Source organism: Pezoporus wallicus, unplaced genomic scaffold (assembly GCF_028554395.1).
Source record: "Pezoporus wallicus isolate ANWC-B61680 ecotype Strahan unplaced genomic scaffold, APGP_CSIRO_Pwel_v1 contig_8166, whole genome shotgun sequence".
NCBI lineage: Eukaryota > Metazoa > Chordata > Aves > Psittaciformes > Psittacidae > Pezoporus > Pezoporus wallicus.
Genome location: NW_026638114.1, coordinates 2,408,869 through 2,422,368, shown reverse-complemented (window position 1 = coordinate 2,422,368; position 13,500 = coordinate 2,408,869). Strand labels below are relative to the sequence as shown.

Genomic DNA, 13,500 nt, shown 5'->3' with positions numbered 1-13,500 from the left:
CACGTGTACTTTCTTTTCCATCAGGTTCTTTGAAAAGCTTGGTATGCATCTTTGCTCTTCCTTTTATCTAGGAGTTTTTGTGCAGTCGCTTACTTGTTCCAGCTCTCTGTGTGTGCTCGGACCATCTGGCACGGCTCGTCTGCCCGTCAATGTGTAGTGCTTTCTAGGGGAAAAATTATTAATCACAATCTGGATGGCGAGGGGGCCAGGGATTGGTTTGACTTCAACTCCAGAGCTGACAGCTCTGCAGGTAGGTAGCTTTTCAGCAGAGGTTTCTCAGCAGCCCTTTTGCAGTATTGCCTGATGGGTGTGCGAGGAAAAGCGGCCACAAATCCCCAAGGACCAAGCGTCGGGGAGGAGCGGTCCTGGGCGGCTCAGCCTCTGCAGTCCCTTGCTGCTGTCATACTGCAGGAGCCTGGTGGTGCTTCAGCACTGCTGAGCTTCAGACAGTTGTCCTTGGAACATCATTCATTTCCCTGGGCTTTGCTCCATTTTGCAGGCTTTGGCCAGTACAGAGTGGCAATTTGAAGAGACATGGATTATTTTTGTTTGCTGGTAACACTAATATTTAAAAACATTGCTTCAACACTTGTAGCTTTTTGACTGTTGGAGTGACTATTTACAGAACACTGGAGAAGGACTCTTTTAACCAAAGGAGTTGCACGTAAGACACGCTCGGTCCTAAAAGTGACTTGAAAGAAAAAGCCGAACAGTGGCTTCTCTGAGTTGCCACCTGTGGGAATGTTTTAAACATATAATCTTGTCAGGTATCTGTGCACTTTGTGACCACCTCTGTTTGCCTGTCAACATAATGTTCCTCTTGTACATGTGGAGGCGTATTACAGTTGCTGAAGGTGCTCGCTGACTGTGAATGGGGAGAGACACTGAGGAATGTTTTATGCTTGAAGGAGCTGTCTCCAAAATGCACATCCCTCCCCAAACCACCTCACATGCTTAGCAGGGGAAGTTCACCTTGGTGGTATAGGGAAGTTTTTTAACTTTTAAAGAAATACAAACCATTGTTTTGTTTTCTCTGATCTCTTTTTTGATGAAGTATCTTCAGAATAACTTGGCACTGTGGTTAAAGTGGGTTTTGAATGGGTTTTTGGATGTGGGAAGGGCTGATGTTTTGAAAGCATCATTCTTCCATAGGTCAGGAAACCCAGGTCACTTCATGAGCAAGCATGTGGTGTGACTGGTAGCAACAGTAAGTAATCAGCAACGTGAGAAATTGCCCCTGACTGATTTTTACTATTTATGAAATCAACAGGCACTGAGGATTGCATCCTGTGAGCTGTGTTTTGTTGTTGCTGAGTGGGCAGCAATACTGTTTGTCTGATTGAGCTTCACTATAGCGTAGTGTTCAGAGTTCATTCATCCTCCTGGGTTTCTTTCTTTCTAGGGTTTTCCTTTTTTAGAGAGGCATGGTTATAAATAGTAATGAGCACATCAGTCGTGTGTGTCTCTTTCCCTGTTGAGCAGGGCAGAAGTTTGGTTCCCATTTTACAGAGATCTTTGTGTTTCAGTGCTCTTGCACGCATTCATTCATGTCAAAGCCAATCCCCAGATATTTGGGGCTTGAATATATGTTAAGTGGTTTTAAAGCAGTTTTTGTTTTCAAGACATCAAGAATTGGATTCTGGGGGGATTGGGGAATCTGTTCTTTCAGGGATCTGAGTTTAACATGATGTATACTCTGAAGCCACAGATTAAATCTCAGCTCGATTCCTTGTTCACAGGCTCACTGTTCCCAGTCCCGCTTAACAAAGTGCTGACTAAAGAGCAGGCTGAAAATCATACATTTCAACTTCATATTCTACTTGCAAGCTGAAGTATTTCTTGCTTTGTTTTTCTTTAAGCAGAGCCACTGGAGACTTGTTAAAGTATGAAATGGTCAGAAAAAGGCAGCTCATAGGCTGTAGCTAAGGGTGTTACATGTCTGAAGCACCCCTAAAATGCTGTTCAGTCTCCAGTGTAAAATATAACAAAGGGGGAAAATCTGATTTTGAGTCACCATAGGATGACTTGAATATAATTTCTAAATTTCCAGGTATTTTTCTTGGATATCCCAATTACATGTGTGCAGAGAATCGGATGGTATTGACATTTCCATAGCAACCCATTGCATCGTTTCAGATATTGACCTGCAGGTCATAAATTACTGAAGCAGAATATGTTTGGAAGACTGGCAAGATCTATCAGTCTGCTGCAAAATGCATGGGCAACAGCGCAGCAACAAAATGCAGATGAGAAAACACAGGCTTGGGAGTAAAGTCTGGGCTGAAAGTTAAGTGGAAGTTTTGTTAAGGACTCTGTTGTTGATGAGTAACATCAAATGGCAGCCCTGAGGGGTTGGGTTCTACCAGTTCTTGGCTACGGATCTGGTTCGTATTTGTGGCTGGATGTGTGATAGGGGTAGGGTGATTGTAAAAATGTTGTACAACTCCTATTGCACTTTTATTAGAGGTGCTAACAGACTTCTAGAGAGCCTCAGGTGACTGCTTTCATTCTACTGTTGTAGGGGCTGTTGGAGATGGTGGTAGGATGTGGATGGAAAGGGTGCACACCCTGAATTAGTTAAGCCTGAGATCCATGTGGAGGTGTTTACTGGTCCATAATAAGTAATTGGCTGCTGTTCAATCTGGGACCTGTTTTATCAGACATCCTGAAGAGAATGAAATTGTCTTCTGTGCTGCTGAAACCCTGATGAAAAGCACAGGCAAAGGGCAGAGCATTCCTTGCAAGGAAACTGGTAATTCTGAGCTCTGAAGATTTGCAGCAGGTACGATTGATTTCACTAGTAGGATTTACAGTCCTTATGAGTCTCAGGTCAGACAACTGGAAAGCCTGATTGTCTCTGAAGTGATGGCAGGGGCATTTCCAGCAACCTCTTGAAGAAAGAATCCCTTAGCTAAAAGGCCACATTTCTTCCTTAGGATTATTTCTTTTCCTTTTTTTGAAGTTTTTAAACGAGAGCTCAGAGTCTTTGCAATGTGAGGTAGGGCTGTACTCCCACCAAATAAATTACAGCTTCTCTTTCAAAATCCCCATAGGCAATGCATGTTATGTGATAGCTAATTCTCCCAGACCTGATATGAATGTGTTTTCTGGGAACTGCCTTTGCAATAATAAATTACTGGTTGGCAAGTGGATAGAGTTCAGCCAAGCCATGCACTTGATCCCGTTCATACTGATTGTAGTGGAAAAGTTCCCAGTGAGTTTAGTGGGGGCAGCCCCTGTGCAAGGCTGTGGGAAACTGCGTGGCTGAATTTGCCTCACTTGCAAAGTGTCCTGATTAATTTTGTACCTTCGGGGTTTCATGATTTACTTTGAGATTTATTTGAACACATTGGAACTAATCTGTAACTTGAAGGTACAGTAGGAATTGAGCATTAAGAATATGACCTGTGTGTTCCTAATGATGGAGTGTTTCTACGGATGTGTTGGGATGGGTCCAGGTATTCCTAATGAAGCCATACCACACGGTTTTTCACTCTGACACCTCTTTCATGTCTGTCGAGAGACAGCAACATGTTTCATTGTTCATGAAAAATATCAGAGCCCCTTGGGAAATACTCTTTAGTATTTTACTGTTTTTCCACTGTATTGCTTGCACGGATTGAATTGTTTTATGTGCTCTTTTACAGTTGCAACAGATGTGCTTTCACCCCTTAGCAACTCGTGGCAATATCATACACGTTCACGTAATTTGCTCAGAATTCAGGCAAAGTCATTTTCTGCCTTCAGCAGCTTGGCCACCACGACATGATTTTTTTTTCCTCCCCACTTATACTTTGTCAATGCCCTTCCTCATGTCAAGAAACACATCATTAGTTTCAACCAGTTCAACCAATTTGTCGTTAATGAATCTCATAAGGAGCCTCCAGATCATAAGCGACCAAGTTATGTGTCTTGGGATTTCAGTGCAAGCTGCTCTTTTTTAATGAGCACAGACCTAGTCAGGTACACCTTCCTCCAGTGTTTGTTCCAGGTGCATTCAGATCTGGGATGTGATTTTGTTAAGCTCTGTCAGTAATAATGGTGCCTCCATTCCTTCTGGTGCTTTCTGATTAAATAATTTTTTGAGTTTTCTTTGAACATCTCTCTCTTGGGATATGTGCTTCACTGTGCTTAATCGTATGATTCCATTCAAACTTTGGTTTTAACCCAATTTGAAGGGCATACACAGTGCCTTCCTTTCCCATAGTACTTTCCCCAAATCACTGCTTTGTGCTCTTGTAGCAGTACCTTCTTCTTATCCCTCTGCTCTGATTTTCTGACTACAGCTCAACTGATATCAGTAATTTGGCTGAATTAGCATTGGGCTGATTGGTTCTTCCCTGTGCTTCTTCACATCACCAAAACTATTGAAATTTTATGGTGTAACTGTAAGAAGCTTGACATTTTTAGTCCTCAGCTCTGTTGCTACTGGTTTGCTCATCCAGTTTTTCTCCTTTAGTCTCATCCAAGTAAGCCACTTATTTTCTTTTTCACAACAGTTAAATGCTGTAATTTAGGTCCTTAGGTGTGATGTCTTGGTGATTTCTATCATTCTCAGATATCCTAATACCCTTCAGGTTTCTCATCCACATTTTTCAAGGAACCAGTCGTATCCCCTCAATATTTTGACCACCATATACCAAGGTGTCACTTTGAATGTGGACTTTGCTGTTCTTATAGCATTTTCTTCCAATTTATAGTGAAATTCTTGGAATAATTTGATATCATTTTGTTAGTAGTTATGAGAAGTTCTCATTCATGGGCAATTTTGGCTAGAAATGCAAAACCAAATAGGAGTCCTTGCTCCCCAGATCCTGAAATATCCATTAAATCTAAGCAAAGCACCTCTCAGTTCTGTTATGGGTGAAAAGGGCAGAAACACCCTTCCCTGCGTACTGACACCAAAAGCAGTGTTGGTATCTCCCCATTCTTCGAGAAGTTACTGTCATGTGCAAGTACCTTCCTCTCTTCCTCTACATAAGTGCAAATAGTTCAAAACAGGTTTCAAGTTCTCTAGATACCCAGGAGAAATTACTGTCTGCAGCCTCTGTAGAAAAGAGCCTTGGTTTCAGGATCTGAAGGGAGAATCAATAAGGCACCTGCACACTTTGAAGCTGCTGCTCTGACCTTTGTATGCCTGTTAGCCACTCGCTTGTTTCTCCCCCTTCACAGCCGCCTTAATGACAAAGTCAGGGTAAGCCCTTGGACTTCATTTCTTTTCACTTTTTGCTCTTAAAACCGCAAAGTGATTAACAGGATGTTTCAGAAACGCTGCCAGGAGCTCAGGGTGAATTTCCTTCCCTTGGAAGTGCTGAGCTTGGCCTGGAAGAGGGGACTGCTGTGCAAATCCAGACTAAGATCTGCTCTCCCTTTGCTCTGGCGTCTGAAGACACACACCACGGCTGCGGGCGCTCTCATCACTCGGTGCTCTTGCCCTTTGCCAGGAGAAAACTTCTTTGTTTAGAGGATAGACCTGTGGTGCCCTGTCCCTTGGCTCCTCGGCACTGGCTGAGGACAGCAGCACAACTGCCTTCATTCCTGGAGAAGAGCAGCTCTGGTGCACCCTCAGTGCACTACAGTTTCCTGCCAGGATGGTTGGTAGGCAAGGTGGAATGGCACATAGCAGAGTGAGGAAGTGAGGAAGGAGTGCCATTTACTGTCTAGTTGTAGAGAGAGCTGTATGCTTGCAATATGTTTTGCCTTCTGCTGGCAGTCTTGGTGTGAAAAGCAGCATAGCTTAATTAAGTGGTGTCAAGATACTAGATCCTTCCAATCTGCCTTCCAGTCTGAAGTGTTGTTCTTTGCTGATTTAGCTGTATCTTGCAAGAAGTCTATATCCTTATAGCTAAATGATCGAGTTACATGAAGAACTTTGGCGTCACCTGATTTTTGACGCATTTTAATAGGACTTGGACAAATATGTTAAGCCTTGCGGATCATCATTCTGTCTCAGATTTTCCAGACAGATCCATGTGTGCTTTGACCAGAGTGAATCTGCGGTGTGCAAGTTGTGTGGGGCTAAATATGTAAGGTACGTGGGACTTGGTGTGCATGTCCTGCACCAGTGGTCCACCTACACTCTGTAAACCCAGTACATACCAGTTGTACCCTGCTTGCTGCGTGTGCTCAGAAGAATTTAGGGCATGCTCTGCACATGTAAGACGGCGCTAAAGGACCTGTCAAATTTACTGGGTATTTGTGTGGCTCACTTGTTCCAGTACTTTGCAGCTGCACTGGATTTATCGCACTTATGGAGCTGGTTACCTCATGACCAGTGCTGCTCTTCTTTGAGCCACTCTTCCAGGAGTGTTCACAACACCAGTAGCTTGGCCAGACATCTGGATATCTAGAGATGTGAGACAAACAGGCAGTGTTCTCCAATTCCACCTGGGCAAAATGTCTGGGAAGATAAAGAGCAGAAGTAGGAGGAAACCTGGACGAACCAACTAATGTCAAAACCTCAAGTCTCGAGGATGAGCCGTTCTCAAGAGCCTTTGTTAGGATTGTGTTTGATAAGAATCAAGTGTCAGTGGGTTTTGAACTGTGTTGGACAAGATGAAGCTTTTCTTGCTAAACTGAAAAATGAAGAATACAAAAGGAACTTGTTATTGGGGAAAGATTTTTTTTTTTTTCCCACTAGAACCATCTTCCCCTGAAATATGAAAGATCCTTTCCAAATGCAAAAGTTATGCAAACATGTCTGAATATAGAAGTGAAACTGGAAAGCAGTGGGTTTCTTTTGCCAGTTTTGCAGGAGGCCACCCACAAAGGTATATCTTCTGGTTTTCTGTTTCTGTTTTTTTTTTTTTCCCCTCTGGAAAAATACAATAAATTTTGGCCAAAATCAGAGCCTATTTAGATTTTTATAACTGTTCTTATCAAAGCAGGAGTGAAATGGAGTTTGAATTGTCCAGAAAATGTATAATTAGCTGAAGAAAAAAAATAAATTAAAAATGAAGTTGAAAATTTGGTGTAAATGATTTATCACCAAGGCTTAAAGTTCTTATCAGATTTGTACATACCAGCCTTTTGCTACATGAGCGTGGAGAATCATTCACTCAGACCCTTTGGTTGAAGGCATCTTCCTTGCCATTAGTTGGGTTTGACTGTATTTTTCTCCTATCTAAGAGTGATAATGGTTTGCTGAATTAAAATGAAAGCCCTGTTTTGATTTTTTGATATTTCCAATATGTTTCTTGACTGTCGGTATTCTCAAATTTTACTTGTCTTGAAAGGCTGTTACTTCCCATTCTGCATATTCACTCCCTCTGACCAAATGGGCAGGAAACATCCTTAACTTCTGTGGAAGCCGGAGGAAGGCAGGATTCCCCACAGAGGGATGCTTTGCAATGGTTACAAATGCTTCCTTTCCCCTTGCATCTGTCTCTGCCTCTCACCGCTCTGTGTGCCATCTGATGTATGATTTTTCAGAGTAAGCAAAACCTTGGAAATGTGGTTAGAATGTGAGATGTTGATCGTTCTTTATGATTCAGAAGCCAAAACCTCCAGATCTTTGAGGTCACTTGTATTGGTATCCTCTGTCTAGTATGGAAATTACCTCTTTGGTCCGCAGTGCACCCCAAGCCCATGTTCCACCACTCCCTCCTGTGCTTTGTTCAGACTTATATAAAAGAAGTCCAGAGAAAGAAATCCAACATTTTGCTCTTGGAGCTGACATTGTAGTTTAATGATCTCATTGCTTAAAAATGTTGTTTTGGGTCTAGGTTTAATAATTTTTCACAATCTCTCCTTTGTAGCTAGCCCTCCCCCACTTTCTTCTTAAAAATGTTCCTTCCCTTCCATGTGCCAGTGTTTTCTAGACACATAAGCTGTTATCAGGTTGTCTCAGCCATCTTTCAATCAAGATGTACTTTTTAGTTCCTCTAGATGATTATTTTTTTTTCTTCATCTTTATGTAAATACAAAATTCGTACTAATGTAACCTCCTGTAGTTAAAATGATGCAACCTCGCTTGCGGCGTTGTGTAACTTAGTTCTGTGGGAAGACAAATTCTGCTTGGGATAAGGCACCTTTATCCCAGTAGCCATGCTGTTGCTTGTACTGATGAAGGTAAGTGATCTAGGACAGTAAACCAGATGGATGCCTTTACGTGAACAAAGATTTCCACGCCCTTATGAAAGAAAAATAAAGCAAATGGGTAAGCAGCTTGGCAAGATAGTCATCAGCTGAGTAAACGTGTGTCCTCGAGCAGAGTTCATGTTCTGCTGTGGTTTGATGGTGATTGGAAGGAGGAATGATGCTTATTCATATGGTTGTATTCCCAAATATGTCTCAGTGATTAAAACATCCTGACTGAGCAGAGCTGGTTTTTATAAATTCAGAATTGGAACAAAGCAGTAATGAAATGTGGAGGATGCTGTTGTTCCTGCAGAGCTGACATTGGGATGTTGTTATGGATACTTTTCTACAAGTATTGTGGCTGTGTGGTGTTGGAATGGCATCTGGCATCTCATCCTGACTTTGAACTGAAAAAGGTTTCAGAGTTAATCAAATACATTCGCAAACAGAAACCTTGGTAATGCAGGTGTTGAAGTCCTAGGCCTGTGTCATACCAAGGCTTTTTAAGAGCTACTGAGTCAGTAACTTCTCTCAATTACCCTGGTGATGGTCCAAAACTCTCCAAAGCCATTGAATTCATTGAAATCACACTGAATACCTACCAGCATAACTGAGAGTTGACTCTAGTCCCACCTCTTTCTTTTCCATGTGCTAGATTGCCTCAAAAAACGGGGAGAGTATTGTTCTCTGCAAAGAGAAGAACTGGTCATTTAATGTCTGTGCTGTGGTATATACTAACCAAAACGTAGAACTGGTGCCAGAAAATTCCTAGCTAATATATCCAACCTGTTTCTTTAAATGGTTTGCTCAGTAGTTCCCTGCAGCTTTTGCCAGTTAAATCATCAATGTCAGGAGCTGGTGGGAATTTAACGTTGTAAAAATGGAACTCCACTGCTCAAGGTAATGTAAACTCCAGAAGCAAGTGGCGCTTGCTGGCATCCACACACTTTCTCTCCTCCAGCCCTGCCATGTTGCAGCAGTTTGGCATTAGGGGTAAGAATGAATGTATGTGAAGTTCAGAGCATTAACATTGTTCACCCAAGTGCTTTGGATATCAATTTTTTTACTTAATAAAATAATTGGCAAGTCAGGCATCCCCAGAGGTCTCTGAGGGCTACGGGAACAGGGACCATTCATAACAGGGGAGTTAAAAGTGCTTGGTACCTCACAATACCAAAGTTTCTCTCTTGTGTTTCTATCTCCTACTACTCTCTTTCATGGCTGATCTTTATCAATGCCAGAAGTGTTCTTCAGATCACCATGGAATAGCGATACTCAAGAGATCAAGGTCAGCATCTTAGCAATAGTTCTGCTGTCCTCAGCCATTCCCACAACACAGAGTAAGTTAGTGGGGCCTCCAAGGAGCGAGAAAATAGCAATGGGCTTCTAAGCCCTGGGAATATCTAAAAAACAGTCCAAAGTTCTAAATCCTTTCTTGTTTCTAGAAATGACACAGTGAAAATCTGTGTTCAGTACTGATCATGTTTTTAGGTGTTTTTATGTAAGTACCTTCTGCTTATCTTTGACTACCCTGTAAGTGACTCTATTGCACTGACGCCGAGAACAAGATGTTCATTCATGTAGTGTCTGTAGCCTCAACTTTCCAGCATAAATATTCTTTATTATCAATAATGAAAGTAAGTATATGCAATAATGCTGCCAGTGCTTCATCTGCATTTTCTCCCCATTAAAGGTTTGTACCAGGATGTTTTTACCCCCGGGTGGGCTCAGTGGCGCTGGCTTGGGCACCTGCCATCCATGTAATCCTGGAGAAGTCTACCTAAATCCTCCAGATCAGAATTCCGCGCTCCCTGCGTGAGGCTGGGTGTGAAATTTTAATTTGTTCTTGTCAGTCTGAAGTCGGGGAAAAGGGAAAGCAATGAAAAATAAAAGGCATATGATAGATTTCACACTCTCCCCCGAACAAAGCACCGCAGAACTTTCCTCCGGGCATCTCAATGAATCTCTGTGTGGGCAGTTTGAAGCTGGTGGTTTATCTTGAGAGGTGGCAAAGTTTGTAAGCAGAGTGGGTAGTATCAGCTATCGCTGAGTTTACATGATGCTTCCTCTTATTGAACTTGGATTTAATTTAATTTTGTTAAAATTTTGCCAAACTTTACTGGTTTGGGCTGATGTTTTTTTGTGCCAGGGCCAAGTTACACTGGAGACTTCAGCCAGCTTGGGTTTTGGCAAAGCTATTCAGGTTCTACTTGATGAACAAAGTAAACAAGGCTCTCCAGGGGAGCATCTGCTCAGGATTTTGTTTTCATTTTGGTCTCCAGGGTATCCCTTCATGCCTTCATTCCTGATTCCTTTTCAGACCATGCTCTGATGAGTGGACTTCCTTCTGATGCTAATCACTGCTCTGCCAGAATGTTTCACAGTCATTAATGCATCTGTTTTCTCAGCCCTCCGTGACAAGAGTGTTTTTCCACATCTTACAGAGGAGAGAACTGAGTAACCAGCAGTTAGAGCTTAAACTTTCCTTGTGTTCTGGATATCCACTTGAGACAGCTTTGTTTAAGTGATTTAAACATTCAAAACACGCTGAGGAACTGTAGTGCCCAGTTGCAGGTAGAAGAGCTTGAGGCTTTTGAAAATCAAATGCTGATGTTTCAGGCCAGATGGCTAGCAAATGAAGAGCACATACTTGTGGTACCTGCAAAGGAAAATGCTTGTGGTGTGTGTGATAAAGTGGAGTTGTGTGGCCAGGGGTTCAGTGGAAAAAAAGGGTATGTGAGCCTCTTGTTAAAATCTGCATCGTAATACCTGAGCGCTGGGACCAGGGTTAAAGGTGCACAGCATTAATTAAGGCATTTCCAGTAAGCAACCTTTGCAGCTGAGGCAACCTTTGACACTGCTGCTGTTTAAATGTAGGCTTCCTATTTTTTGTGTTAGAGGGCTGCAGGACAATCTGTGCTTACTGCTGTTTCCTACTGGGCTTGCTAGAAGCCAAAGTGTTTTCTGATGGATACTTGGGCAGTGATTGATTCCTGAAATACCCCCAGTGGGAGTTAGTCCAAAGCTCCGGGAAATCATTGGTATTCTCCAGCACCAGACTGCTGGAGAAGTCTAAATCATCTCTAAGTACGCTTCGGATAAGTCGTATTTAATAAATGCCAGGCTAGGCTCTTTTGACTGATTTTCCTTATTGCCAGAAATGTTATTCCTTAAAAGGAAGTATCGGGAGACTATGCAGTAAAATATTGAGGTTTTTCATTGCCCTTGAGGACAGGCACTGCTACAGTCCTGGGGTGGGGCAGGTATTTGTCTTCTGAGATTTGAATTATACCAATTTACCTGAAATTTCCATGATTTTAACAGAGTCTAGGATTTCCCATAAGACAGAGCTTACTTTTCACAGCCTGTATCTTGAGCGGTGTGATGAAAATGTGCTGAAAAATAAATCATGGCTGCTGTGCTGGGCAGAGTGAGGCATGTCAGCATACGGATGTTAGCTAAATGACACGCTGCTAACTGACCAGCAGTTTCAATGAGTTGAAATGTGCTGGAGTTGAGGTTATGGAAACATTACTGAGCAGAAATATGGATTCTGGTTAAAAAAGAAGTGATAATTGAATCTTACTAAATATTCTTGGTTTTGAGAATGTACTTGAAATGTCTTGGCATGTTTAAAAGAGCAAATATTGCTTTCATAACATAACGCTACAGTCAGACGCACCATTGAAGGTGCAAATCACACTTATGAATGAAAACAATTGTAAAGCACTGATGTCTATGTGATGAAATCAAGCATGGGCTGGATAGGGATCGTCTGTTCAGCTTTTTTCCTTCTACCTCCTGTTTTATTGCTTGTAAAAACTGGGCAACCACTGGGAGCTCTAGTGCTTGTGCAGAACGGGGAGTGCTAGTTTTTCACGGGGAAAAAAATGCCATTAAGTGAACCTCGGAGGAACTTCTCTTGCATGGGGAAGCTTTTGAGGCTGTAGTAGGGGATGGTGGGAGTCTGTTTTGTCCCTGGTGGTGCCTCTTGGAAGAAGCACAGGTACGTGAGCAGAGTTATTACGTACAGACTCTCTGAGTTTTGTTTTACAGGAGACCAGTTCTGTGCCTGTCCCCAGGAGTTTGAAATGGAGGTTCATACCAGGTTTTGCAATCACTGTAGTACGAAAGCACCCCATGCAGCACCTAGCTCTGACACACAGCCACCCACCCTGAGTCCCTAGGCTTCCATTTTGCACAGTCAGCAGACACAGAGAAATTCCCCTGGAAAAGGACTTGGAGCATCTAGGTTGTTGTCTTTCTCTGACTCACTGTCTGGAGATGCCAACTATTTATAGGATCTAAGGTGAGCAGATTCCTAAACAGCAAGCTGCATCAGATGCTAAAGTTGGGCACGGTGACTCACTCCATGGATAGTGACCTAGTTCGAGTTGTCTGCAGGGGAAGGTGTGTGAGAGATGTAGGGAGTGTTGTAAGGACAACAGGAGCTGCGGAGCTGGGTGCATCAGGGAGATTCTACTGTGTCTACATAGTATTTTCATAGGGCAAACCTTTCATACAATAGATTACAGGATGGAAAGGAGCTCATGAAAACTAAAGCTTCATACATTGTACACAACTGACTTGGCTTTCCTGCTGGATATACTGGGTGTATTGTTCTTAAGGATTAGATGTGCAACAAATACAAAACCACAGAAACCTGCTTTCATGGTGGTTTTTTCTAATTTAGTTTTTCCAGATAAAAAGTATTTTCTCCAAGTAAAGCAACGTGTCTAAGAAATGAAGACAGTAAAAATGCCCCTATTTCCTATAGTTTAATCAGTGCAAGCAGTGTGTGCTGTATGCAGGGAAAAGAGAGAGGGCGATTTTCCTGAGTGCTAGTAGCTGCAAGATTTGACAGCTTGGATGTTGGTGACAGAGTTTCAGTTCATTAGTGATCAGGAAAGCAATTACAGTTTCTGGGAGTCAGGTGGAGTCTCCAGTGGCAGACTTTTAGGTTTCTGACATTTGTCACTCTGAATGGGTGACAGACTTTCCTGGATGCATAGATATATATAGAATAAAGAGAACATCTTCAGAGAGAGGTAAATGCACAAACTGACTACCAGGAGAAGACATAAATGCCTGCTTCGGCTCCCTTCATTATGGTCATTTGTGACTGCTCATATTTTAGTCTCATAGTTGCCATTCAAGGACTAAATCTGAATTCTAATCATTCCCCACTTCCCCCACTATGAGTATAGCAGCTATAACAATTGAGATTTTCTTTTTCCTGTTCTACATTAAAATTTCTTTGAAATATATTTGATGGGAATGGAAACTGTCTTATGCCTCGATAGAGAGAGGTTTCCTTGTTGATCTTTCAGGCACCAATGAGCCACAGGTCTTTTTTGGCTGTGTACACTGCTCTTCAGCTTGACATCCTACATCTCCTATGCATAAAACATGAGGCAAGCT

At 42.3% G+C, this 13,500-nt stretch overlaps 1 protein-coding gene across 3 annotated transcripts in view; it reads left to right on the top strand.

The window, feature by feature from the left end:
* Positions 1-13,500, top strand: part of ADAMTS2 (ADAM metallopeptidase with thrombospondin type 1 motif 2) — a 173,702-nt gene that overhangs the window by 75,176 nt on the left and 85,026 nt on the right. The window lies entirely within an intron of this gene.